Genomic DNA, 27,122 nt, shown 5'->3' with positions numbered 1-27,122 from the left:
AATCATCATCGCCAGAATTGCAGACAAAGGGCTAATTACCGGGACTCATAAATAGACACTTAAAATGTTGAACATGAAACTTGTTCATTATACACGGATTCTGCTTTTGGCGAGCACTGGAACAGAATCACCGAGGGGGCTGAGATTGGCAGGGCCGGGGTCTGCCACGGGGGCTGGCAGGCACCTCGGGGCTGAAGCCAAGGCTCGCGTGGAATGGGCCTTCCCCAGCCTCACCGCGGGACGGACTCAAAGGCAGCCATCCAGCCCAGCTGCCGGCCCCTCTCTTGCAGACGTCGCTTCCCACCGAGAAAAATCCGGGCAAGGTGACTGCACATGTCACACGGAGTTCTGAACGGGTCTTTGCCAGAACCCTGAACGCAACCCATGTACGGAAATTGCCGACAAAAGAAATTAAGAGCAGGAACGCTGTGATTAGGCTAATGCATTGATCAAATCAGACCCTCTCTGTTTCACTGCCAGGATGCCCCATATAAAAGCGTCATTAAAGAAACTCTGCCGTCTCTCCTACTAATGGTCTACGATTTGAGCATGCCCCGATGATTGACAAGTGATGCCAGGGCTGCCTGTGTTGTCTTAAAAAAGCCACATCAGATCAGCAGAAGCTTAAAGCAAAGCATAAATTATAGATACGCGTCTGTTTCTTTGATGATGTAAGACTCGTAGGTGCATCTCTCTTCCATCACACACAGAAAATTGCACTTTCAGGAGGGCTCTTCACAATGTCACATCATATTTGAAAAAACAACAGGAAAAACATAAACATTTTCCCTCCATTTCCTTCCTTCCTTTTTTTCTCTTATTCTTAAAACAAAATATTTTAAACAAACAGCCGGCTTCAAAGGCAGCCTGGCAGTTTTCCTCTTTGGAGAAATTAATTAAACATAAAATAAGTGTTTAAATACAAAGTTCAGTGCAGCAAGGATTATTGTATCGTGTGGCTGCATCTATCTGTCAACCTTGCTAACTGTTCTGCTGCCTGTCAGAGGCAGGGTTACTGAATTGGAAGGTTCTCAGCATCTTGCTCATTCAAAAACAAAGACGTTTGGAAAGTATTAACGGAGGCATTCTTTGCTTCATAAATTTTATTGTCAGCTGGAGATACAATTTCCTTATTTCAAAGTTCTAAAAGTCTTCAGTGGAAATATTTAGGGGGCACTGTGGGAAAAGGGAGAAGAAAAAAAATTAAAACATGTGGCTACAATACAGGAATGAGTGGTAAATTCACAGCAGGAGAAAGCTCTCCTCTCTACCTTGCCCTGTTCTAGGGCCACTCCACAGGCTTTCCTAGTCCAGATTTTGATCATGGAGGCCACATTCACTCAAGTTGCAAAACAATATTTTTCTCATCCATTGATTGCAATAAAAGACTCTGGACTCCCTTGGGAGGTTCATCATGTTTCTGGAAAGTGCCACCTCATGCACCTAGAGGACCCACACCAGGGACCCACACCCATGCTTCGAAGAGTCCCTTAGTGACATTTCCAAGGGAAGACAACATTTGCAAGGTTACTAATTCAGAGTTCCTCTTAGATTAAAGCGGAAACTTTGTTCCTGGCAGAGCCAAATTGATTCTGCAGAATTAGCTTATAGGCTGTACTTGGAAAATACTCATCCTGTATCACTTTTCTTAGAGATAAGACATTTCCCTTTCCCCCAAGGTGCCAGGATCTCTAGGTTGACACAGTACTGCACAAATCACTCTGGTGGTGTAACTTAGAGTGTCCCAATCCCCTTTGGACCCTGGCCTCTGTAACTGGGCCATCACTCACTTAGTTTCACCTTATCTTTAAATAAATGTAACCAGAAGGGACTTGTTCAGCTCGCCACCTCTTGAGTGATGTGAATTATTTATACGGTCTTCATACGCATTCGTTAAGCCGCACACAGCCAAGTGGAGAAGAGCTGTTTGTCTCTTGTTCAGCCAGAAGGGTAAGACCGCAAGGTCGGGGTGAGTAGCAAGAACATCTGGAAGATTTTCCCTGGCTTGGTCTTGAAGAATAGGGATCACCTGGATCTGTCGTCTGTGTCAGGCTCCTGCGAAGTAGAACTTCAGAGAGAGTGACTGAAGCTCCTGGTCTGTCAGGAAGGGGCAGAAGACACAGGCCCCAGCCCATAACCGTCTCCTGCACAGCAATGAGCTTTGCAACACAGGCTCTGAAATGCAGGCCTCACTGGGCTGCTAAAAAAACATACAGCTAACAAAAGGAGGTGCAGGAAAGGCTGTGGCTCCCTGGGATTTTCTACAAAGAAAATCAGTCTGGGATGATCCCTAAGACACAGGCATGTTCTGGTTAATTGGACACTCTGGTTAATAAAGATTTACCACATGGTGCTGAGAAAAGAAGGAGATTGGGAGTTAAAAGTGCTGGGTTTGAGCCTCTCTGGGCTGCATTTCTCAAATGAACATAACGTTGTCTACCTACGGCATGAACAAGAAATGAAATAATCGATGCAAAAGTGCTTTCTGAGCTCTGAGATGCTACGTAATTGTCAGCAATACGTTCGCATCCTTGAGTGACAAATTTCAAACAATAAAACTTAGGGACTCTTCTTTTCCCAAGTTGTTGCTGGAGCATGTTCATTTTCCCATGGGAATTTAGAAGGTACTACCCCAGCCCCTGAGCCTCTCATGGAGAGCAGTCTTTATGGTCATGTAAACTTCTGGCATATTTGAAATCTATTTGGGATTTTGGTTTAACAAGATCTTCCCCTGTTTGGCAAGGGGCCCTGAAATATTCAACCTGGAAGAGAAGCTGTAATAATTGTCTAGTTCAGGTGATTCAAACTGTATCCCCCAATGAAATCTCTTTTGCAGTCATGGAGTGGGCTGGGGGAAGCCCAGGAGTCTGGGGCTCTTACCTTAACTCACCTGTTAACATGGGTAAGACTCCTTCTGACCAAAGATTGCAAAGTAAAACAACCTAGAGAAGCTTCAACGAATTCTGCATTACCTGGAAGGAAACTAAGGGAACTAAGAGAGAAAGAACTTGCAAATTGATCATCAGTGAATTAGAATACAGGCCTCCACACTTCCCCTCCAGTGCTCAGCAAAAGCTTTCTCTTGCAGCTTTTGTATTTCCCCTGTCAGATGGCCCGGGGAGAAAAGGCACCTGCTCTGTAGATGAGAAGCGTGGCCTGGAGACATTGCCCAAGAAGGGATGTTTGTTTCCTGGGGATGAAATAAGATGAGTTCTCTAAGATCTTATACCTGCTGTGGGATGCTTCTGGATCAATGAATATTTGGAATATTGCCATCTTCATTTGAGAGGGCATCTGGGACCTTTGAGTCTGTCCCATACAGAATTTCCCTTTGCTATGTCAGAATCCTTGCTACCCTGAGCTCACCTGCCCCACCCTCCACCTGGTATTCCATGACATTCTCTCAAAGGCAACAGAAAGACCACAAGATATTCTAGGCAATCCATTGGTGTGATCAAATATTTTGGAGATCTATTGGCATTTGCTTCCTGGCCACTGCGGGGTAATATTCCCTACAGAAAACATTGACTGTCTACAAGAGCCAAGCCCATGATCTAATGAATAAGGTTGGCCAGCAGGAACTGAGAATTATGAAAGGAGTCATCACCCTTGCTGGGATTGTAGCCTTCCAAGACCCGATCTTTCTATTTTTTGAAAGCCCCAGGTCCAGCTTTCTATGCAACAACTCTGGCATTTCAAACACGATCTGTGTAAAATGCCTTAGGAACTCTATGCAGTTCAAATGAAACTTGCCAGAGACTCACATCCTACCCACAAACCACTGGTTTGCCACTTACTTTGGTTTTACAGTTTTAAGTCACAGCACTCTTAGTAGCTTGTGTTTTATTCTTACTTCCAGATAAGGGAACCAGCTTGTCCCAGTCTGTCCAGAACTTTCCCAGTTTTAGCATTGCAAGTCTTGTGTCCTGGGAAACCCCCAGTCTCCGGCAAACCAAGGCAGCTGGTCACCCTACTGCCTTAGAAAGTTCAGCATGTGCTGGTGGTTGTTCCTGAAATGTGACGATGACTCACCTGTTCAGGTATGAGAGCTCCTGCAGAATCAGACTGAATCTTCATTTAAACCCTCTCTTTCTGATACTTACCACTTGTCTGAGACCTTGCAGGTGCTCCCCAACCTGTCGGAGGATCAATTGCCTCATCTGCACAATAAGAATATGAATGCATCTACCTCCCAGGTTGTTGAGATTATATGAGACACTAAACCTGAAGTGTCAGCCCAAAAAAGATAGATATTATTCCTAGGTGAGTGTTAATGGTAGAAGAATGTTGGTCCCGACGCTTGCCAACTTTTCCTTTGTGGATCTGAAATTTCAGACAGTGCAGGCTGTGCCTGCCATCTCCTCTTTCGCCATTTTGCTCTGCCCTTTGAGGCTTGGAGGCTGGACTGTGTGTGATATTGTGTTAGGGGAGGAGGACTCACCTGCCCGTGGGCCCCTCTGAAGGGCTTTGCTCAACAGAAAAACTGTGGCTCCACGCACCTGCTTTGCAGTTGGAGATATTGCAACCTGTTCTCTCCAGGCACTAGAACAAACCTAGGAGCTGATCCAAGAGCAAGAAGTTCTGCTTATACCATCGTCTCTGCTCTCCCGAAACTTTGAGGAGACGGAGCCTGGTCAGCAGGTTCAGCTAACAACAGGTGTTGCGTCTCCTTCTGTCAAAGTAAATTGAAGTTACAGGAAATTTCTCCCATGGCTTTCAATAGATTTGCCATAAATACTCCACCTTAGAAGACTGTGTTACAAACCCTGGGCAAAGCCAAGCCAGGAACTTTCATGAATTTAAAAAGAAAAGAAAGAGTAGTATTTTTGTTTGTGTGTGTTTCCTGGCAAACGCCAAGTCTGCCAAATCTTGCCTTCAAGTTGACCAAAAGTTGTTCTTAAAAGTGTTCTGTGATCCATTTCTGAGCCCCCTAAAATTACTAATTAAAAAGGAAAAATGTCACGCAGACCTACTAAATTTCTAAGGCATTATTTGGAGTTGTTGAATCCATATTATAGGGCTTTCAAACTCAGTATTGAATAAATTTCAAATTTCTCAGGAGACAGAAATGGCTCCAAAGAGATTTTCCCCAGGGCCCCGAGATCTGTAAATCGAGATAATTCTACGCATGGCTGCCCGAGTATGGAAATTACCAACAAAAGAAATTAAGAGCAGGAACCCAGTGATTAGACTAATGCATTGATCAAGTCGTTCTTCTCGGTCTCACTGCCAGCACAGCACATAAATAACATGTGGGCAATTACCGTGAGTAAATTATATGTGTTTTATAACCTTGCGTGAACATTTTTCCCTTAAAAAAACAACAATAACAAAACAAAGCAAAACAAAAAATATTCCTCAGGGGAATTGAGTATCAGAGAAAAGAGTAAAATATATTTTTAAATTTTTCTATGCATGGGAGAACAGAACTGGGTGAGGTGGGACCCTCTTGGTAGCAGAGGCTGGGCTGGAGTTTGGTTTCCTACATGGATCTCAGGTGAATCTCCCTCCAATGCTGCCCTCTCCTGCATGGAACTCTCCCTTCGCTTCACAATTGTCTTGTTGTCTACCATCTCTGTCTTTCTCTCCCTTTCCATCTTCCTCTGTGTCTTGGTCTCACTTTATCTGACTCTTTTCTGAGGACTGGGAGGATCAGAGAAGGGAATAAGACCTTTCCAGTCTTGGTTCTAGTCAATAGTCAATGGATCAATGTGGGGTGGGGAGTGAGGTCACTACTTGCATTTTTCAGGCCCTAATCCCCGCTCAAACACTGCTATTGAAGGAAAGAACTTCCTGATAGATTGGTGATGCAGACAGCCCAGGGCAAGGACTCACAAACTGAGCGACCCTGCCCTCTGGTTGGCCAATATGGCCCCTGCCCCCATGTACCAATCCATATCAGATTCCCAAAAAGGCCACTTTGCTGGGCTCTCACTCTGCACTGGCTGCATGGGTCACCAGCAGTCTGGATGCCCTTCTTTCTCAAGGTGGCTGGTCCAGGCTGCAGCCTGCTACCCCTGCCTGCACCACAGCCTCATGTACACGTGCGCTTCATCTGTCCTCAGTTCTTCCGCAACAGCCATGTGCTAGGTAACGTCTCTGCTCTGAAAGCTCACTGCTTAGCAGTGGAAGACAGACAAGCACACCGTGCCACACAACATCAAGTGCATGGGAGGCCTGTGAACTAAGGGAGCCTTTAATCTGACCTCTTGGAATCTGGGGAGGTTATTTGGGGGGGTGGTATTCGAGCTGAGTTTTGAAGGTTGAGTATGAGTATTCTAGTATCTCCTCCAAAAACAAAACAAAACCAAGAGAAACAGAGAATGGAGGAAAGGGACACTTAAGGCAGAAAGTGCATTGAATCTGCTCTTCTTATGACTTTACCAACCCATGGGACCTGCCTGCACTCTGCGCTTCCCAAACCGCTGACTGCGGCTCCCCTTGCTGGTTGGGTTCCTTGCAGTATTGGGCAAGGCTGGCAGGCCACTGCCTAATAATAGGGAGAAGCAGAGCTGTCCCAACAAAACCAAGGTGGGCTTAGTGCCAAAATAAACCAATGACACTTACTCCACACACAAAGTTTTCCACCTTTGTCTCCAAACTTTAAACTTCCAAAATATTTGACCCATTTTGGCAAAGTGTAGTCACTATTAAACATTCAGAGGCTACTCCATCAATGGGATATGTGGCTCAGCCACATAGCTCTACTCTAGAGCTTTTCCCTTGATCCCTGGCAACTCCCTTGAGAGTGTGGGCTTCAGACCTAGTTATATCAGGGTTCACACACTGGCTTGGCCACTCCCTGTGTATAGGATTGTGGCAAGTTAGTTACACCTACTGAGCTTTTATTTCCTCCTCTATGAAAAGGTATGACATGCAGTGCTATTTGCAATAGCCAAGACATCAAACCAATCTAGTGTCCACCAACAGGTGAATGAATAAAGAAAATGTGACCCCCCGCCCCAAACAAACACACACACACACACAGAGAATGGAATATTACTCAGCCATAAAACAGGAGGAAATTCTGCCATTTGCAAAAACACGGATGAACCTGGAAGACATTACAAAATGTCTAATTGAATTGTCCAACTGAAATAAGCCAGACAAAGACAAATACTACCTGATCTCACTTACATGTAGATGCTAAAAAAGTTGAATTCATAGAAGCAGAGAGTAGAATTTTTATTGCTAGGGGTGAGGAGGGCAGGAAGGGGAATGAGGAGATGTTGATCAATGATAAGAGGAATAAATTCTGGGGATCGAATATGCAGCATGTTCACTGCAGCTAAGAATAATGCATTGTATACTGGAAATTTACTAAGAGAGTAGATCCTAAATACTTCCACCACACACACAAAAAGGTAACTATGCGAGGTGAAGGATGTGTTAACTAAGTGAGTTGTGGTGATTGTCTCATGATATATTCATATATCATATCCTCATGTTATGCACCTTGAATATATATAATTGTATTTGTTAATTACACCTCAATGAGGCTGGAAAAATAAAGATAAAATGAATAAAATAAAAAGGTGTGACTGTAGCCAATGTATCTGTCTGTCACTGTCATAATCAAGTTCAATCACGTCAGTGAAGCACCAGCCTCATTCCTTGCCCTTAGCGGACAAGGACTCATCCAGGCATTGGATCCCCTTAACTCTTCTTTAAACCTCATGCAAATTATCTATTTACCCCGTTTGCTCTGAGACTAGAATAGTGAAGTAAGCTTGTGGGCAATGGTCAGGGAGCTCCCAGGTCTTCATGCTGAGCTCACTGAGCTCCACCTGCCTCGCAGTGCACCACCTCCTCTTTCTTCTCTGTAGACACAGGAGCTGGCCACAGGCGATGCACACAGTATACATTTTATGGTATTTATTCCTTTTGGAGCAACTTTTGAAGTCCTTAGTCTCAGGAGAGGGAATTTTCCTTTACAACTTGGATTTTGTGTTTGCTCCAGGTTACAGGAGGCCAAGGGAAGACACTCTTCCTTCCATCTTTAGCATCTCCACGTGCATCTGTTTCCTGGCCCAGTGCCTCTCCTCTTCCCTTAGCTGGACATTTTCTGCCTTCCTGGGTAGGCTTCTGAGCTAAACCTTCCCATCTCTCTCTGTGCATTCTGGCTGGCTACACCAAAATATAAAAATCTTGATTTAAGTATTTTTGTATTCAAGGACCATACGCAAGTGTTCATTTGAAGGTTCAGTGGCATTTTGAAATGAGAACATCATATATAAAGATGTCAGAGATGGCGCCTCCCACAGTGAGGTTGAAAGAGAGAGAGGAACAAAATGAATTGAAGAATTCCTGGGATCCAAGAAATTTTAACATCTCATTATTTAGATTACCCTACATATAATTTTCCAATATTTGGTATTACAGACTTCTGAAGGTATTGGTTAAAATTACTCCATGCCTGACATCAATTTAGTCTTATTCATTATCTAGCTAAAATAAAACCTTACAAATAGATGATTAGAGTAAGTAAGCAATTTTCTGATAAATGCAAATTCTCTACCATTTCCAAAGGAGCGTTCACAGCAGACAGGAATAGAAGGGCCAGGGGGTAATGGCCCCTTGGCATTCCAGCATCCTGGCATGGACCAATGCGGATTCGAGAAGGCTCATAATGCCTGCAGGATTTGATTGTGTTTGGAATGCACCCAGTTTTTCCCAGCAGTCTGCTGCCTCCCTGAGAGGGCAGATGATCTGGACTCCACTCACCCTAATGATGGGGATTGTGGTGTGTTCGTCTTACATACTCACTGCTTGATTGTTACTCCCAGCCCCTTGTGAGCTAGCGAAGCATAGGATCAATGTGTCCCTGTCATCGCAGAATGAGCACAAACAGATGCATCTCGGCATCTGATCTAAGCACTCACACAGGGGCTCCCTCCCCAGCCACAAAAGATGTCCAACCTCCTATCCACTTTCTTGGAACTCCTGAGACCACAGCTTGACTAGGTCTCAAACTCAACACCAATGGCTTGTGTCTCCAAATCACAGCTACCCCAACTCACAAATCCACACCTGGCACCTGCCTACAGAGCCGGTTACAGAAAACATCTGCAGGGAGCAATCCCTTTGGGGGTGGTGTGGTTGAACAGGAGGAGTCCGTCGCTCCCATCCAGACTTCGTGGGTGGTGTCAGACTTGCTCTAACCATGGTGGACCTACATGGAGAGGTAGGTGGGTGGACATATGCTGTTGTCACTTGGACAAGTTGGAGAGGCCTTTCCCTACACACAAATAATTTCAGCTCCCGGAGTCTTCAAAGTGTCTGAATTTCTATCCTGAGTTACTCCTTTGGGTTGAGGCCTTTTTTTGAAAAGCCCCTTATGCCATGTCCACAAACGTCATCCAGCTCATTACTCCTGTCTACGCCCTGCAAGTTTGGACTCCCACAGGACCTGGACTCTTACCCCACTGTCTGATTTCTCCCCCTACCATGAACAGGAGTGTGTCCTGTTACCGTTCTGACCAAGGGTGTGGTGCTCAGGGCTTTCACCTAGGGTTGATATTCAGCCAAAATGCACCAGTGCAGCCAGCTCTATTGTTAAAATATTGAAAATATTGTCATCTTGGTTGGCAAAATGCCCCTTCCCCATGTCCCCAGAGGGCTGGTTGTTCACCACTTAGACCAGCCCAGCTCTATTCTTGAATCTCCTACAGCCCACCAATGAAAGGGTCAATATTCCAGGAACCGGCTCCTATTCCACTTGTGCAATACAGACTGTCAAACATTTTGGATAATTTGTGTCAATGGGAGTGCATTCATCATCTTATTCTGTTTCCCGCTGTCTTTGCTGAGCACTGTGCCTTCACATCCGTGCCTGTTGTCATGGGTTCACATAGTCTGTGACTTCTGATGGCTGGATGATCGCCCCAAGGTGGGCATCTGCCAGAGGACAGTCCTCCATCCCTGCCCCAGAGATGGGCATCCAGGCTGCTTCAATTCTGTACCACCATAGGCAAGGCTGCAGTGAACACCCTAGCTCAGGGCCCTATGTGGAGCAGTGTGAGAATTTCTTGGGAATGTGTCCTAAGGAACAAAATTGCCTGCTCCAGGGATGCAGATTCTCATGTTGACTCCCCTCTGCCAGATTGTTCTCCAGATACCTACATCAGTCTATACCCCCACTGACTCCATGTGGGAGCTCCTAGACCCCCAACAGCCTATTAAAGCTTAGCACTGTCAAAGACATTGGAATAAGAGTAATTCCATCTTGAATAAAACCTGGGTAAAATGTGGCTGAGACCTACTGGGCTGCATTCCCAGATGGTTAAGGCATTCTAAGTCACAGAATGAGACAGGAGGTCAGCACAAAATACAGGTTATAAAGACCTTGCTGATAAAACAGGTTGCAGTAAAGAAGCTGACTAAAACCCACCAAAACCAAAATGGCAAGGAGAGTGACCCCTGGTTGTCCTCAGTGCTACACTCCTACCAGCGCCATGACAGTTTACAAATGCCATGGCAACGTCAGAAAGTTACCCTCTATGGCCTAAAAAGGGGAGGCATGAATATTCCACCCTTGTTTAGTGTAATGTCAAGAAATAACTCTAAAAATGGGCAACCAGCTGCCCTCGGGGCTACTGTGTCTATGGAGTAGCCATTGTTTTATTCCTCTACTTTCTGAATAAACTTGCTTTCACTTTGCTCTGTGGACTCTCCCTGAATTCTTTCTTGCGTGAGATCCAAGAACCCCCTCTTGGTGTCTGGATCTGGACCCCTTTCCTGTAACAGCACCATCCACATGCCTAATATTTTGCCAATCTAATGCTACAGAGAGGGCACCCCTTCATTTTTTTTTTTTTTTTTTTTGAAGAGTTTTGCTGTTGTTGCCCAGGCTGGAGTGCAATGGTCCAATCTTGGCTCACTGCAACCTCTGCTTCCTGGGTTCAAGCAATTCTCCTGACTCAGCCTCCCGAGTAGCTGGGATTACAGGCATGCACCACCATGCCTGGCTAATTTTGTATTTTTAGTAGAGATGGGGTTTCTCCATGTTGAGGCTGGTCTCGAACTCCTGACCTCAGGTGATCCGCCCACTTAGGCCTCCCAAAGTGCTGGGATTACAAGCGTGAGCACCATGCCTGGCCTACCTCCTCATTGTTTTAATTTAATTTAATGTCTCATTATTTGTGGATTTGAGCATCTCTTTATTTTTTAGTGAACATTTTGAATTTCTTCTTTTACTTCATGCATGTTGTCTCTTGTCTGTTTGGGTTATTTCTTGGCTCTTTGTTGGCTGATGTTCTTGATATTACCTAAATACAATCCCTTGGTAGTCAAAGACATTGCAAATGTCTTTTCCCAGTATGTCATATTTTTGTCCATGGTGTCCTTAATTGAAGATGAATTGGTCTATTGTTGCTGCTGTCTCACCCCTCTGATTGACTCTAGAAAACACCTCTGATGACTCACCTGTGCAATGGGGGAAATAAGAGCACCTACTTCGCGTGGCAGTTTTGAGGATTACTTGAGACAGTGCATGGAGCTCAGTGGCAGAGTTCAGCAAGCACAGTGCTCTGCAACCCCCATGGGCTCAACAGGGTCTGTAGCTGTTGGTTTTTCACTGGAGCTTGGGGATCCTTAGTGACAACTGAAGAGATCGTCCACGGGAAGCGGGAGCTAATCAGATGCCACATCAGTCTGTCACATTCTCTCTCTCTTTAACCAGATCCACCAGTGGTCCCGTTCAATGTGGAAGTCCCAGGTGGTGGTAACTACGGGGTATGTTCACACCACTTCAGCCATGCTTCCCACAGGTTTTCTGAGAACCTGTCTCAAAAGCACACATTCTCTGATGGCCTTTCATACGTATTGTGAACTGCTCGGACTAGAACTTATGATTCTTCCAGGTGTTTTGCAAAGTTTCAAACTCATCCGGAAAGACCTTGGTGTGTGGGTGTCTCCTTTATCTGTCTCTACCAATCAGGTGAGCACTGGGGCTTGTTCTATAGGAGGAATGACTCCAAAAGACTGACTGAGTGGTATTTCTTTGAGTAGCATTAAAGTGATTCAGAATTGCACACACTTCATCTCTCCCCCAGCAGACACAGACTTGAAAATTAGAGACAAAAATTTCTGGCCAAATGCATTGTGGCTGTTATAAGAGGAAAGAGGCCATTGTGAGATATGTAACCTATTTTTGTTTGTTTGTTTGTTTGTTTTGAGACAGAGTCTCACTCTGTCACCCTGGCTGGAGTGCAGTGGCATGATCTCCACTCACTGCAACCTCCGCCTCCCAGGCTCAAGCGATTCTCCTGCCTCAGCCTCCCAAGTAGCTGGGATTACAGGCACGTGCCACCATGCCTGGCTAATTTTTGTATATTTAGTAGAGACCGGGTTTTGCCATGCTGGCCCCGCTCATCTCAAACTCCCGACCTCAAGTGATTCGCCTGCCTTGGCCTCCCAAAGTGCTAGGATTACAGTCATGAGCCACCCGCACCCGGCCTGTAAGCTGTTCTAACAGAGCTGACTCAACTGGGGGAGCCAGAGGTCCCGTGTAGAAGGGGGGATACTGAGCACCAAGCAGGACATGGCAGAGGAAGGACAGAGTAATCAGGCCCTGACCTGATTCTACCCAAGGTCAGTCTCACAAGGTGAATTCCAACCTGCTTTTCTGCAGCTCCGGACTGAAAATCCTTCTTCTCCAAGGCCTTCTTGCTGCTTCTCAGGGAACAGAGTGGTGGATGGAATGAAAGTTAAGTCACCCTGTTCACCTTCTTCATTCAAAGGATGGGGAAACTAAGACAGAAAAGGAAAGTGGCCTGTAATCCCAGCATTTTGGGAGGCTGAAGTGGGTGGATCACTTGAGGTCAGGAATTCAAGACCATCCTGGCCAACATAGTGAAACCCCATCTCTACTAAAAATACAAAAATTAGCCAGATGTGGTGTCACGCACCTGTAATCCCAGCTGCTTGGGAGGCTGAGGCAAGAGAATGGCTTGAATCTAGGAGACAGAGGTTGCAGTGAACCGAGATCCCGCCACTGCACTCCAGCCTGGGTGACAGGCTCAAAAGACAAAAAAAAAAAAAAGAAAGAAAGAAAAGGAAAGGAAGGTGAACCCACTCCATACAGCACAGCTAGTCAGCAGTAGTCAGGAACAGAACCCAGGTGATTTTTTTTCTTTTCCTTAAAGCAGCCTGTGTACTTACAAAGAGACCTGTGTCTCAGAGGAGACTTCTGGGACAAAATCTTAACTTCTCAATGGTTTAGGTTCCCAAGTGAGCTCCTAAGAATGCAGCTATGTGAAATTATCAATCAGGAAGTGACTCATTGTCAGGGAGTTTTGGAGAATATCCTCTATAATGGCCTCTCACTGAGTTGCATAATAGCAAATAACTGCATCTGTAACTGCCTTTTCTTTGCGGGAGGGAGACACTGCCTTAAGCAATTTTTTATACGTTATCTCACCTTGTGAGACAGAATGTAAATAGCAGGTTTGGAATTCAAGACCAATTCTGTTGAAAAATTAAGCTGGATCTCTTCCTAACACTACAGAGGAGTGAAATCTGGATAAACTAAAGGCTTAAGTGTCAAAATTACAACTTTAGAATTGCTATGAGTCATCTGTTGCTGAGTGACAAAATAACCCAACACTGAATGGCTTACAACAATGTGCGTCTTTATCTCCATGGGTCAGGAATCCAGTGTGGCTTAGCAGGGTCCTTTGGGGTTTCTCTTCCAGGCTGCAATTGCTATATTGGCCGGAGCTTCAGCCATCTCAAGGCTCAAGTGGAGAAAGATCCACTTCCAGGCTCATGTGATTGCAGCAAAAATCAGTTCTCTACAGGCTGTTGGAATAAGGGCCTCCATTTCTCAATGGCTATTGGCCTTTCTCAGTTTCTTGTCTCATGGACCTGTCCAATATGGTAGCCATCTTTGTCAAAGTGTGCAAGCTGGAAGGGCAATAGAGTCTACTAGCAAGCTGTAAGTCACACTCATTTGTAATCTAATCATGGAGTGGCCTGCCATCATCTTTGCTATGCCCCATCTGTGAAAAGCAAGTCACTAGGCTCAGCCTACACTTGATATGAAGGGATTCACAACCACGTGAATACCAGGAGACAGGATCACTGGTGGGCACCTTCAAAGTCTGCCTACCACAGGACTGTACAACTATAGAGGAAAAAGGAGAACTTCTACTCAACTGAAGACACTATAGACAGTTTATAGGCAGTGATGGATTTGGAGGAGAAGTTTATGATGTCAAAAACTGATATAGAATGCCTACAAATCAATAAGAAGTTGTCAAACAATTCCAGAAGGAAAGAGATGTACAAAGGCTGTAAATGGGCCATTTAGAGCAGAGATTCAAAAGGCTAATTAATAAACACATAAAGAGATGTTCACATTTATTAGCAATTAGAAAAAATGCCATTAAAATGAGATAGCGCTTCATCCTTTTTGGATTGGCAAAACAGTTGGATAATGCCACATGTTGGCAAGGATATGGACTCTCCACACTGCTGGTGGGAATGTAGACTGGAGCTGCCAGCCACCCAGGAGCATCTGGCACAACCTAGTCAAATGTAATATATGCACATGCAGTGACCCTGCAATTCTGCTCATGGACATATATCCCAAAGAAATCCTTGCACCTGCTTGAAAAGACTCTTTCTGCAGCATTGTATGTAGGGATGGAGAATTGGAGGCAGCCAACTGGACGAATGGATGGACATTAGAGAGAACTGTGTACAACCAGAAGCAGCAGATTTTACATTTAGAGAGCAACAACATAAGCATGTGTGAAATCATGGTGAAGTGGCAGATTTCATGTTTGCAGAACAATGTGGGTACACGTGAAAGTCACTGTGCTTCATGAAACAAGAAAGGTACAGAACCAAGTAAATAACATAATATCCTTTATGTAAGTTAAAAATGCATGCAAACGAAACAAAAATGCACATTTAACACAACTGCATGTTTTCCTACAGGAATAGGAGTAGCATGAGAGGATAAAGTGGGATCAATATACAAAACAAGAAAGGGACCATGTAACAAACAGTGGTAATCAGCTTCTAATGACTGAGGAGTATGAGAGCTTAACCCTCTGTTCCTGCTGGGGGAAAAAAATACTCAAGCAAAACATTTCTGCCAAACTCTTCAGTCCATTTGTGGAGTGTGCTCCTCTGGAGGCAGGCACCCTATCTCGTTTGTGTTAATTGGATGTTGCACCAGTTCGTCTGATCACAGTACTCTTTTTTTTTTTTTTTACATAAGACCTACTTATAACAGAATTTATGCTCTTTGTCATATACCTTTGGAAATAGAGTGTTTGATGTATGCATTCATTTTTGTTACTGCAAAAAAATCCTGTGTGTGTTCATGCTTGTGTGAGTGTGAGCATATGTAAGCCATAAGATAGTGACGATCCTTCTTAGGACTTAATGATTCTGTGGGTAGCTGTGTTCCTCCGAACTACTCAAAGGGTTAATTTCACTAGACACGAACTCTCATGGCTTAAAACTATCTTCTTAAGACGCTGCAATATTTCTCTTATTTTTATCTTTCCCCAGTTTTGCAAATAGCATCTCCCAGTGATCAAGACTGGCCACTAAATAATTAAACTTCTAGTAAAACTCACAAAAGGAAGGTGTGAGGTCTGATGTATAGGAAAACACATGCACATATGCCATCCAGTTTCCTAAAGAGATTCCAGCTTCAAATATTATCAACACCGGGCAGGATGAGACTATTTTATGTAAATGGATTCATTATTATTAATTTCTGCCGGTGCTGAACGATTTATGAACTGCTTTTCGAATGTAGAAAAGTGGTTCATGAATCAGAAGGAAAAATGTTCCCCAAAACCGGCATCGATAAATAACGACCTTTATTCATGGATCCTGCCCATGGTGTCTTTTATCTTTAGGAAGGATGGAATGAAAATTACAAAATCACTGTGGGAGTGGGGGTTGGGAACAAACAAGCAGGCAAGGGTGGAAGAATTGGAGAGGAGGTTCCTGAAACAGCCCACTGGGTTGCAGAGTGTGACTGGCTGAGTCCCCTCCTGGGGACTTCTCCTCCTGGGGCAGCTCCTCCTCTCTCTTATTTTATTCTCATATAAACACCTGCTGGAAGACAGCTTCTGATTTTACCACTTGCAAATGAGGTCCAGCAGGTATCTAATCTTTTTATTTTTTATTATTTTTTTAGAGACAGGGTCTCACTCTGTCACCCAGGCTGGAGTACAGTGGCACAATTACAGCTCACTGCAGCCTCAAACTCTTGGGCTCAAGGGATCCTCCCACCTCAGCCTCTCGAGTAGCTGTGACCACAGGAGCACGCCACCACACCTGGCTAATACTTCCTATTTTTGTAGAGATGAGGTCTTGCTATGTTGCCCAGGCTGGTCTCAAACCCGTAGCCTCAATGGATCCTCCTGCCTTGACCTCCCAAAGTGCTGGGATTATAAGTATGGGCCACGGCTCCCAGTCTAATCTTTTTAAAAGTCTTCATTTTCCAAACTTACAGTTTATTTTTTTGTCCCAAGATGGGTCACAGTAGAGGCCATGCAATGTTGAGTGGCAGCCAAAAGTGCCAACTCCAGGTCTTTTGTCCAGAAAGATTCTTCTAGAACTGCTGACCTGCAAGGTAAGAACAGAGATTTAGGGACTATTCAATAGGTACTATTGAGTTCACATTTCTAGAATCCAAAGGCACTGGCAATAGGGGCCATTTGGTTCCAGATTCACAATATTATTTCCAGGTTCTGCCAATTAGAAAATACTTTAAATCCTGCTGGACCACTGCCTTCAATTTCAGGTTTGATAACCTCCAAAGCAGACAAATCCCTGTGATGGGCAAGGCTTTCCCAACATTGGCAAAAAAAGGGGGTTCCAGACTGTTCCTAGAGTTCTGAGACCTTGCCAAATGGTTTCACCTGGACAAAGATATCCAAGGAAGCACTCCCCTCCATTGCCTCCAGATGGGACTACAGCCAGCAAATCCACCCAGAGCATTGGAAGGCCATTGGCTATCTGCAATCCTTTCCAGAGAAGCAATAGATTCAGCTACAAATAACTGGAGACTGAAGCTGCAGGGGGAATCACTACTGTTGGGTTAATGAAAATAATCTATTCCCAGTTGAAGAGGGTGGAGGCCAGGCATGGAAACACCATGGTTGAAGAAGTGGGCTAGTCTATCTGCCAGCTCACTCAATCAGCTTTTGTCCAGAAATAAACATAAAATGGGAACCAATGAATGTGCAGTCTCTTCTGGGTCCCATTTCCTCTGTGTCTCCTTGGGTGGTCATCTCGTAGTCTGTGATTTTAGTGCATTAAAATGTTCATTTTTAATACAACTACTTAATACAGTATTCAACTGCAGAAACAATGATCTGTTTCAACAATTAAAAACAAATGGGAGAACCAGTTGTCAAATCCCCTGAAGACGCATATGACCATTTCCAAAGGGATGCTTTACATATTGAGCTAGCTTTAATCCCTAGAGCAGATGTTGCCTCACAGTCATAGTTGGTTTTCTATGTTAAACAAACTCTTACCTCTTAAGCCTATTGTGAAGAAAACAGAAAAGTTCTTTAAAAGCAAATAAATAACTAGATAGCTTTATTTTGTTTTGTTTTACAATGGACTTAATCTGTGCACCATTTCTGGACAGCATATAAACACCACTCTTCTTATTTAAGGGAAGAAAAATTGAGATATAAAGAAGACAATTATCCTACAAAGACATGACAGCAAATTGGAACTGAGTCAAAAAGATCGCTTTCTGTTTCTGAATCTTCCTCCCAGAAGTGTATCCATTCAGTTATTGAGCACCTTCTGTCTACCAACACTGTGCAGGGCCACAGGGATACAGCTGTCAACAAGCCCCATAAGGACTCTCCCTTTCTCAAAGGGTTTATATTCCAGAGGGAAGAGACGATGATATTAAAATGCAATAATTCAATGAAACTGGGTCATGGAGAGTTGGTCATTTTGCTAGAAAATTATATGGATAGGGAAGGTGTCTTTGAGGAGCAAAGGCCAAAAGACAAGATGGTTGCAGCAATGTGAAAGGCTGGAAGAAGATTCCAAATAGAGGGGCAGTGATGAGCGCTATTCATTTGAAGGAAAGGGCCAACCCTGGGTGTGGCAAGAAGAGTAGAGAGAGGTGAGCTTAGAAAAGCAAGCTGAACCAACACATGTGGAACCAACAGTCTCTGGTAAGGAGTTTGAATTTCATTCTAAATGCCATGAGTAACTAGGAAGGTTAATTTCAATTACTTTATTACCATGGAACTTCATTGAAGAAAACACTAAAAAAAATGCGAAGAAACATATTTTCTCAATGTATTGGCAAATCCAGTCCTGGAGGAGAAAAGAGTGGATTGGCTGTCGTTAGGAACTGAGTAAATCACCCACAGCCTTTAAATGCCTCCTTGGGTCTGGTTGCTCCAACATAAGCCAAACCTCTTTGCTACTCAAGACACTAAAGGTTGTCCAACTTTGAAGAAGTAGGGGATTGAAAGAAAAGGCATTTAGGAATTAAATATATGCTTCAATCAGTTGAACTTTTATACAGATTGACTGCAGTGAAAAATTAGAGCTTTGTGTAATCCAATAGAGTAAAATCAAATGCTCCAAATAAATAAATAGTTGTCTTTTTTTATTAGCTTTCCATCACCGCTGGATCCATTTGTACATTGCCGTATGTCACCTCTCTCTTCATTTGCAATGTTGCCTCTGAAAACTCTTCTGTTTATTTGAGCTTAGCAATCAGGCTTAAATGTACCAATATATATTGTTCTAAAGTGTATATTTTTTCTGTCTACCAAAGACATAGTGACTACTCCTTTATGGGAAACCAGTTATTAATCCAGTAAGTCTACATGAATCAATATCTTTGCAAAATGACACCATGTTCACGTTATTTTATGTTATGTTGATGGTTAGCTAATTTTGGAATGGAGACATTTCTTCTAGAAGTAGACATAGTATAATTTAGTGGTGAAAACGTCAATCACCATAGGTTGTATGTCTTTGTCCGGGCAGAAGAGGGCAGATTTATTGAAAGAAATGCAGCTGTATATTCCTTGCCACACTCTGACCCAAAACATCCATTTTGCTTATAATTTTGTTTGGCAAAATGACATCAGCTGCAATCACTAATAGAGAGACAATGCCAGAAGTCATTGTTCTGGGGTTCTTATTCCACAGTCTTGCTGCAGGGTGATACGCTAACCACTTTAGCATGGCATCGACATCATGGTGCTTTTCTCTGCTGATAGTAATCTACAAAGGAAAATTTGCATAATACCAAACAAATGTGTAAAATTTAGCCTCCCAAAACACATTTCGGTATGACTACTTTTTCCTCATCTCTAGCAGCCCACAAGGTAGTCTTGCAGTTTATGGATTCTTCATCTACACCAAAGATATCTTCTCTCCTAAGACTACTCTCTTCCTCCTGCCCCTCATCCCACTGGCATTGCAGTCCAAGACAAAAGGCATGGAAAACAGGGACAAAAAAGGAATCTACTGGACACAAGGAGGTGAGGAACAAGGAGACAAGAACATCTGGAGACTCAGACATTGTAGTAATTGCTGACAAAGGGAATTCATAGTACACCTGGATTTAGGGAGTCAGACCTCCCACTGTCCTCACTCTCCCACATTGACCCTGGGCTGGCTTTGGCTACCAGCTCATCAGCAAACATCACATCATGCAAGCACAGATTTGCATAATACTGCCCTGCTGGGGTAAGAAATAATGATGGGCCACATTTAAACACTATTTCTTATAAAAGGTGAAAGCCTTTTGTATGTCTTACCTCATTTATCCTAACATAGTCCTGTGAATTAATCACTGCTATAATACCCATTTGACAGAGGAGGAAGCTGAGGTACAAAGAAGAAAGTGCCTTGCCCAAGGTCATAAAACTAGCAAGGATGAGGAAGATGTAGATAATGCTGGATGGACTTTAAGTCCAGCTCACATGCTGCTCAGAGTTAGAAGGAAACTGGCAGCCCCTGTCATAAGCCGCAGTGGCCCCCAGACAATTCTCCTGACCCTGCCACCAAAGCACGTGTCAGAGCTTAATTGTTCTTAAGCAAGGGGACCTGCAAGAGTTTCCATCTCTTCCTGGAATTAGGCCCTTTCCTGGGGCTCTCTGCTTTCACGGGGCTTTATTCATGCCACTCCAGAAGAGCATAGCAGAATTTTGTTGTAAGGAAACTTGAAGGATGGGTGGGGTTTTGTGGCTGCCGAAGGCATAGAGATGAAGATCCAAGATCCTGTCTGAGAATTCTGAGGGGTCTCAGGACACCCAGATTTTGCAGTGGGGAGGAAAAAGGCTTTTCACTTTCTGCCTAACAAAACATATATATATATATGTGTGTGTATATATACATATGTGCATATATATATATATATGTATAGAGAGAGAGAGAGAAATGGAGTTTCACTTTTGTCACCCAGCCTGGAGTACAATGGCACAATCTCGGCTAACTGCAACCTCCACCTCCCAGGTTCAAGCGATTCTCACGCCTCAGCCACCTAAGTATCTGGGATTACAGGCATGCGCCCATCACATCCTGCTAATTTTTTGTATTTTTAGTAGAAACGGGGTTTCACCATATTGGCCAGACTAGTCTCCAACTCCTGACCTCAGGCGGTCCACCAGCCTCGGACTCCCAAAATGCTGGTATTACAGGCATGAGCCACCACGCCTGGCACAAAACATATTTGAAATGAGGTTTGGACACATGTTGTCCTTCCCCTGAGCAAACATCTGTTCCTTGAGGCATGGCCCCACAGGGGCACTGAGAATGAGGACATACCAATCTCACCTCCAGACAGGAGTGCTAGCTCCAGGTCTTCCCAGTCCAGACTCCACCTCACCCACACCCACTTTGTAAAGGTGCTAATAAGCTTTGGGGACTCCTGAAATTGGAGACAGTAATCTGGGAAGGGGAGACACCAAGAAGGCGGTCTCTTCCTGAGACCCCCAGAAAACAAGATGACCAAGTCAGAGGCCAGGTCTGGGTTTTAATCATCTGCTCTTCCTGCTCAGAGGTTCTGGGGTGAGACTCTCCAGATGAGAGTCTATACCATGTGCACACCAGTTCCTACTGTCTAGAGGAGAGTGAAGGGTGGAGCCTGCAGGATGACTTGCTTCATCTTTATATCCAGGTGAAGTTAGGACCAGCTGTGTGCTCTGGTCCAGAGGGCAATTACGGATGTGTAGGAGAGAAGGACAGATAGAGGGTGGGGTTGGCAGCAGAGCAACCTGTGAGCTGCCTTTGACTCAGAGTGGGATGAGGTGGGAGCACCTCTGCACTGACCATAACCTTCACTGCCACACATCTTTGCTGCTAACAAAGTTTGATATAAATTCTATGGACTGACAGTGTCCATCCACCAAAGAGATACTAAAAACAAATCTCACCTTCTGGAGGCAAAGCATTCATTGCTGACATTTAGTGATGGCAATATAGGGAGTTACAGGTGGTGGGATTAGCTCACAGAGAAATCCTGGGTGGGCTGGGGCCAGCCCCCATTCTCTCTTGTCCTATGTCTATCTGTAGGTCAGAACACCTTAATTCCAACTTGTCTGGGGTCCACAGTCCATATACTAGACTCAGGACAAAAATCAGAAACGAAATCCAGCTGCAAAGTTCCACCATCCCAAGAGCTCTCTTGCAAGCCTGGGTGTCTCTCGGAACTCCTGACCCCTTCCATAGATGCCATTCATTCCCTGGAGAAAGTGACATCCCGCAGGGCGGGGAGTCTAGAGTCTAGAGGCTGCCCCCACACAAGCACTGACAGAGCCTGCTTTCCTTCACATCCCCCTGAAGCACTTAAAGATATCAATCACCCCAAAGATATCTCTGATCTTGAGCACTGACCCCTTGACTCTCCAGCAGCTGGGGTTTCTGACCTGAGCTCAGTGGCTTTCAGTTCCAGCAAGAAGAGTTTCCCTGGTCTCTCAGAGGCACTCCAAAAGCCAGAAGTGGTGGACTAGTATTTCTCAGGAGGCCCTGTCTTGGCTCCTTGACCCCAGCCAAGGGCCTATTGGAAGGTAGGACAGAGAGAGGAGTCCTGCAGGTGCCCATTCTCCATACTTCCAGGACTCACTTCCTTTCTTTCCTATCTTTGGGTTCCTTTAATGAAATGTTCTCCATCCCAGGCAGGAAAACCATTTCCCTGAAAAATATAAAATCCATTGCCGAGCGCTGCAGCGAGAATTAACCTTGATTACCACAGTAATTTACTAATCAAAACTGGAGACCTGCTAATCAAGCTGGAATTGCCAGCTGCTTGATTTTTATAGTAACATAACCAAAATCGAACATTTGGTAAACAAGGGGTGTGGTGTGATGGGGAGACTGGGACAAGGTGAGGGAGGGGCAGGGCTGTCCCAGGGCTGGAAGGAGGCTGACATGTGCTCTGTTGACTGGGCAGCAGGAACAGCAGAAACAGACAGAAATGCAGAAACTTCTTCTGAATGGAACAGCCCATTGGAACTTATACAGAGTGAGTATTGAGGCAAAACCCGGTTTTTCACAATATGGCTTGTTTCAGGTTTCGGCTCTCAGGCACTGGCTTCTTTGAGTAGTTTATTTGGGGGGCAATGGCAGCAAACATCCATGGGGGAGCAAGGAAGCAAGACAGGGAAGAGAAGAAAGCCAGATGGGTTTGTGAGCAGGTTGCTGCTAGGGGTAACTGGAGCTCAGATCTGCTGAAACCCCTGGGGATGCAGTGCAGAATGAGCCACAGAGTGGTCCCACCCAATGCGGGATGGATGATCCTGGGGATATTAACTCCCCAGCGCTTCTGAGCTGCCTGTCCTGCAGGGTTGGAGGAACTTGCAGTAGAAATTGGTCCACAGATGAGCCCTGTGAGTGCTGTGGAGATGTGGATGGCATCAACTGCCTCAAATTGTATTTGCTCCCCTGCACAGCTCATCCTTGAACTTCGCTCCCTTAGCAAACATCAGCCACTCTGAAATGTGCCTTTTTGAAGAAGAAGGCACCATACTCCCTCACACTTCGGTGCTTTCATCCATGCTGTTCACTCTGATATAGATGAAGTCAGCTAAGGGGGCTCTCCCCGGGCCGCGTGACCTACGGTGTGCCCAGAGCACCTTTTGTTTCAGCCCCTAATAGCACCTGCCACTCTGTGCACTTCCATTTCTATTTCCCTCCCCTTCTGCTAGACTGAAAATAGCAGGAGAGCTGGACTGTGCTTTTCTCTGCATTCCTCCAGTCTAGAAGAATACTTGGCAAATGGGTTCTCAATAAATCTGTGCCAGTCAGGTGACTGATGAATGATCCAGATCGAAGGCTACAGAAGAACCTCCCTGCCCAGGACCAAGGGACCTTGTAAACATGGGCCTTCCAAATGCCCTTTCTCGTGCATGACCACTTCACTCTCCAGCCAGGAGACAGGTAAGAAAGGAATAATTACGATATGCCCCACACACAAGATGAAACAGAACAGAGTTCAGCCTCAGCTACGAGGGACAGCCACTCCGTCAGCACCAGATTCTAAGTGGCCAAGCCCAGAACTGAACCCAGATGACCTGACTCAGAGATGCTGGTGCTTCCTGAACCAGAGACCAGTCTCATCTGTGCAAGGCTGCAGCCCAAGGGTCCTTGCTCTGTGGACCAGACCCACCTCTGAGTTCCCTTCCTGGCCCTAAGGTGCTGAGCAGCGCAGCAGGTAAAGATGTGCATACCAGAGTTGGTCTTGATCCTCCTCTATCCCAGGCCCTCAGTGAGTATTTCATCATTAACAACAATAACAAGGGCACTCTGTATTTAGCACCTCTCCCTGGAAGCAGTGCCTCCAGGCTGCTGTGCAGGGAAAGATGGGTTCAAGAGGCAATGCTGGTTGCTGGTGATGAGAAGGCCTGACTGGGGGCTCAGCACCGCACAGGTAATGACAGCATAGGTTTAGACAAGGGGCGGTGGACACCGGGAAGGTCATAGAAAGTCAAAGAGAATAGGGGAAATGTGTTCATCTGTTTGCATCGCTATAAAGGAATGCCTGAGACTGAGTAATTTATAAAGAGAAGAGGTTTATTTGGCTCACGGTTCTGCAGGCTGTACAGAACCTGCATGGGGCTGACATTGGCTTCTGGTGATGCCTCGGGAAGCTTCCAATAATGGCAGAGTAGGGAGGGGAGCCAGTGTGTCTCATGGCGAGAGTGGGAACAAGAGAGAGGGGAGGAGGTGCCAGGCTCTTTCAAACAAGCTCTCCTGTGAACTTGGAGTGAGAACTCCCTCATTATGGTGAGGATGACACCCAGACACCCATAAGGGATCTGCCCCCATGACTCAAACACCTCCCGGTAGGCCCCACTTCCAACATTGGAGGCCACCTCTTTACATAAGATTTGGAGAGGACAAAAGTTCCAAATCATATCAGGAAACAACCATGGCACATCTCCCTAACCCCAGCCTGAGCTGGCCCGAGACTGCTTCTCAGCATTGAGAAAGGAGGTCCAGAAGGCTCCTGGCCAGTGGGAGTAAAACAAAGCGTGCAGGAGAGGAAGAGAATGGAGCCTCCCCCAGGCACTGGCACAGAGGTGGGCCTGGAAGAGAGGCCAGGAAGAGGACTGGCTGGCCGTGAGGAGGCTGGGCTGGTGAGTGCAAGAGCAAGTGGGGAGGGTCTAAGAGGTCCAAGCAGTCCATATTACAGGAATATCCTCTGAGGGATTTCCATAGGTCTCCCTGCCTGGAGTTCCCCCAGAGGTTGGGGAAGAAACCTTTGTGAGCAGTTGTTGGTCACCCACACATGGTGTCATGGAGGTGCTGATTTGGAGATACTCACCCTCCAGCACCATGGACAAGGAGAGCAGGGGCTTCCAGGAAAAAAAAAATGTCTTCTGCTTCTCAGGGTCCCCTCTAAAGTACCAAGAGGGTAGGAACCTGCAAGGAGACTTCAAAAGGCTGGGCCAGCATTCTGTCCCCACCTAGGGAAGAGGCAGCTGCTCATCCTACAGCCTGGGCTCTGAAATCATGATTTCAAGCAGTAGCAACAGGAAACAGGAGACTGCTCTTCCCCAGCGAACATGTTTCAAAGGAGCTCAGTCATGAACATGGCCAGTAACAGCCAAGGAAAAGGGCCAGAGGCTGCTGTGGACACAGAGACATTGCCAGCGCCACGTGCATCCAGCTGACCACCCCCAGCCGCCTGCCTGTGCTCGGTAAAGCCAGGAGTCGAGGATCTTTTTAAATTAACTTTTATTTATTTATTTATTTATTTATTTATTTTGGAGACAGAGCCTTGCTCTGTTACCCAGGCTGGAGTACAGTGGCATGATCTTGGCTCACTGCAACCTCTGCCTCCCGGGTTCAAGTGATTCTCCTGCCTCAGCCTCCCAAATAGCTGGGATTACAGGCATGCCCGGCTAATTTTTGTATTTTTAGTAGAGATGGAGTTTCACCATGTTGGTCAGGCCGATCTCAAACTCCTGACCTCAAGTGATCTGCCCACCTTGGCCTCCCAAAATGCTGGGATTATAGGCGTGAGCCATTAACTTTTAATTACTCAAAAAATCCATGAACACATTATTGTTATAAAATATTAAAACATTACAGGTAAGACTAAAGTCCTTTCTGACCCTCTCCCATCCCAATCCCCCATATATTCTGTATTATCATAATTATCTGTGGGTGTGTGGCCTTCAGGACATGTTCTTTGTATTTAGATGGAAAACCTATGGCATTGGTAGAAAACGAGGGACTGTCCTTCTTGCCGTTCTTGTTCTCTACATAAACATGACGTGGACACTTCTCTGGTACTCAGAAGCAAACCATACATCTTGTGTCTAGTAGCTATGCACCATTTCCCTGTTGTGGGGCTATCTGGCTAGTTTTGGCTTTTGATGTTTACTGCACCATACTATGGGAAGCATCCTTCCGTGGGACTCATTGACTGTCGTTTTCTGAGAGTACACACCCAGTGTGGAAATGCTGGAGCAGCAGAAGATCAGCACGTTTATAGCTGTGCTAGAGGTTGCCAACTTGCTGTCCTAAGGGCTTGTGAGTTGTGTGCACCCCTACCCAGTTCTCACATCCTCCCAATCCTTTATACTGTCAGATTCAAAAGTTTTGCCAATTTGGAGCCATAGAACACTGTTTCAGTTCACACAGTACGGACCACTGGTGAAATTGAGCAGCTTTTATTTATTGATCATTGGCTTTTCTCTAAGAAGTCTTAGCCTTGACCTGTCTTTCTATTAGGTGTTTGTCTTTTTCTTATTGTTTGTAGTTTTCTGTGTTCACGCACACACACACACATTCTAGACACAGATCCTTTCAGTTTGTAATGACTCTGTAAGTCATATCTTAAAGGATTTTCTCCTTCTCCAACTTCTTCTCATCACCAATCTCCTCCTTTTTCTTCTTGGGAAAATCCAGACAACATTGAAGAAGCATATTTACCTTTGGCATATTCTGGAAACTTCTTTCTCATCTTACCTCTGTTCTAACATTTGCAGCTTATGGAGCTAAGCAGCCTATCTAATTTGTTTTCTTGAAGCTCTATGATTAATAAAAGCCATGAATTCTGATTATTCCCAAGGACAGGAATGCCATGTATCACCCCTGCCCTCACATCTCTGGTGTGCAAGGCAGATGTGACTAATTCATCTGAAAACTCCCTCGTCCTAAGCCTTGTTCAGCCTCAGAACCCTTCTTAACAATAGTGGCCACCACCATGACTCGGTTGGAGTTGGCCTGTAAGAAAATCTATACGCTGTCACTGCCTCAGCTTAATCAAGTACATTTTAATCATCCCAGTTAACAGGAGTTTCAAAGCCTCCCTACCTCACAATGATTAACTCATCAGAGTTTTCATTAAAAAGAAAAACTCAGCTAATTGGTTTGACCTCTCCATTTAGGAAAATGATAATAATAACAATCTAACATTTATTGAGTGGTTACTATGTGCCAGATAGTGTGTAAAATGCTTTACACGTATTTTCTTATTGAATCTGACAGCAGCTACTTAAGTGGAATGGTGTCATGTCACGGGAAAAAAGGCAAAAACAGTGCCTCTGCTGCTCTGAACTTGACCCTTTCCTCTCCTACGAATGTGAGCTGCAACAAGTCAGCTTTTCCTTCTGCCTGAACCATTATTATGTAGCATGCTTATCCTC

The sequence above is a fragment of the Pongo pygmaeus genome, chromosome 20, assembly GCF_028885625.2.
Source record: "Pongo pygmaeus isolate AG05252 chromosome 20, NHGRI_mPonPyg2-v2.0_pri, whole genome shotgun sequence".
Lineage (NCBI taxonomy): Eukaryota > Metazoa > Chordata > Mammalia > Primates > Hominidae > Pongo > Pongo pygmaeus.
Note: the sequence above shows the minus strand (reverse complement) of the source record.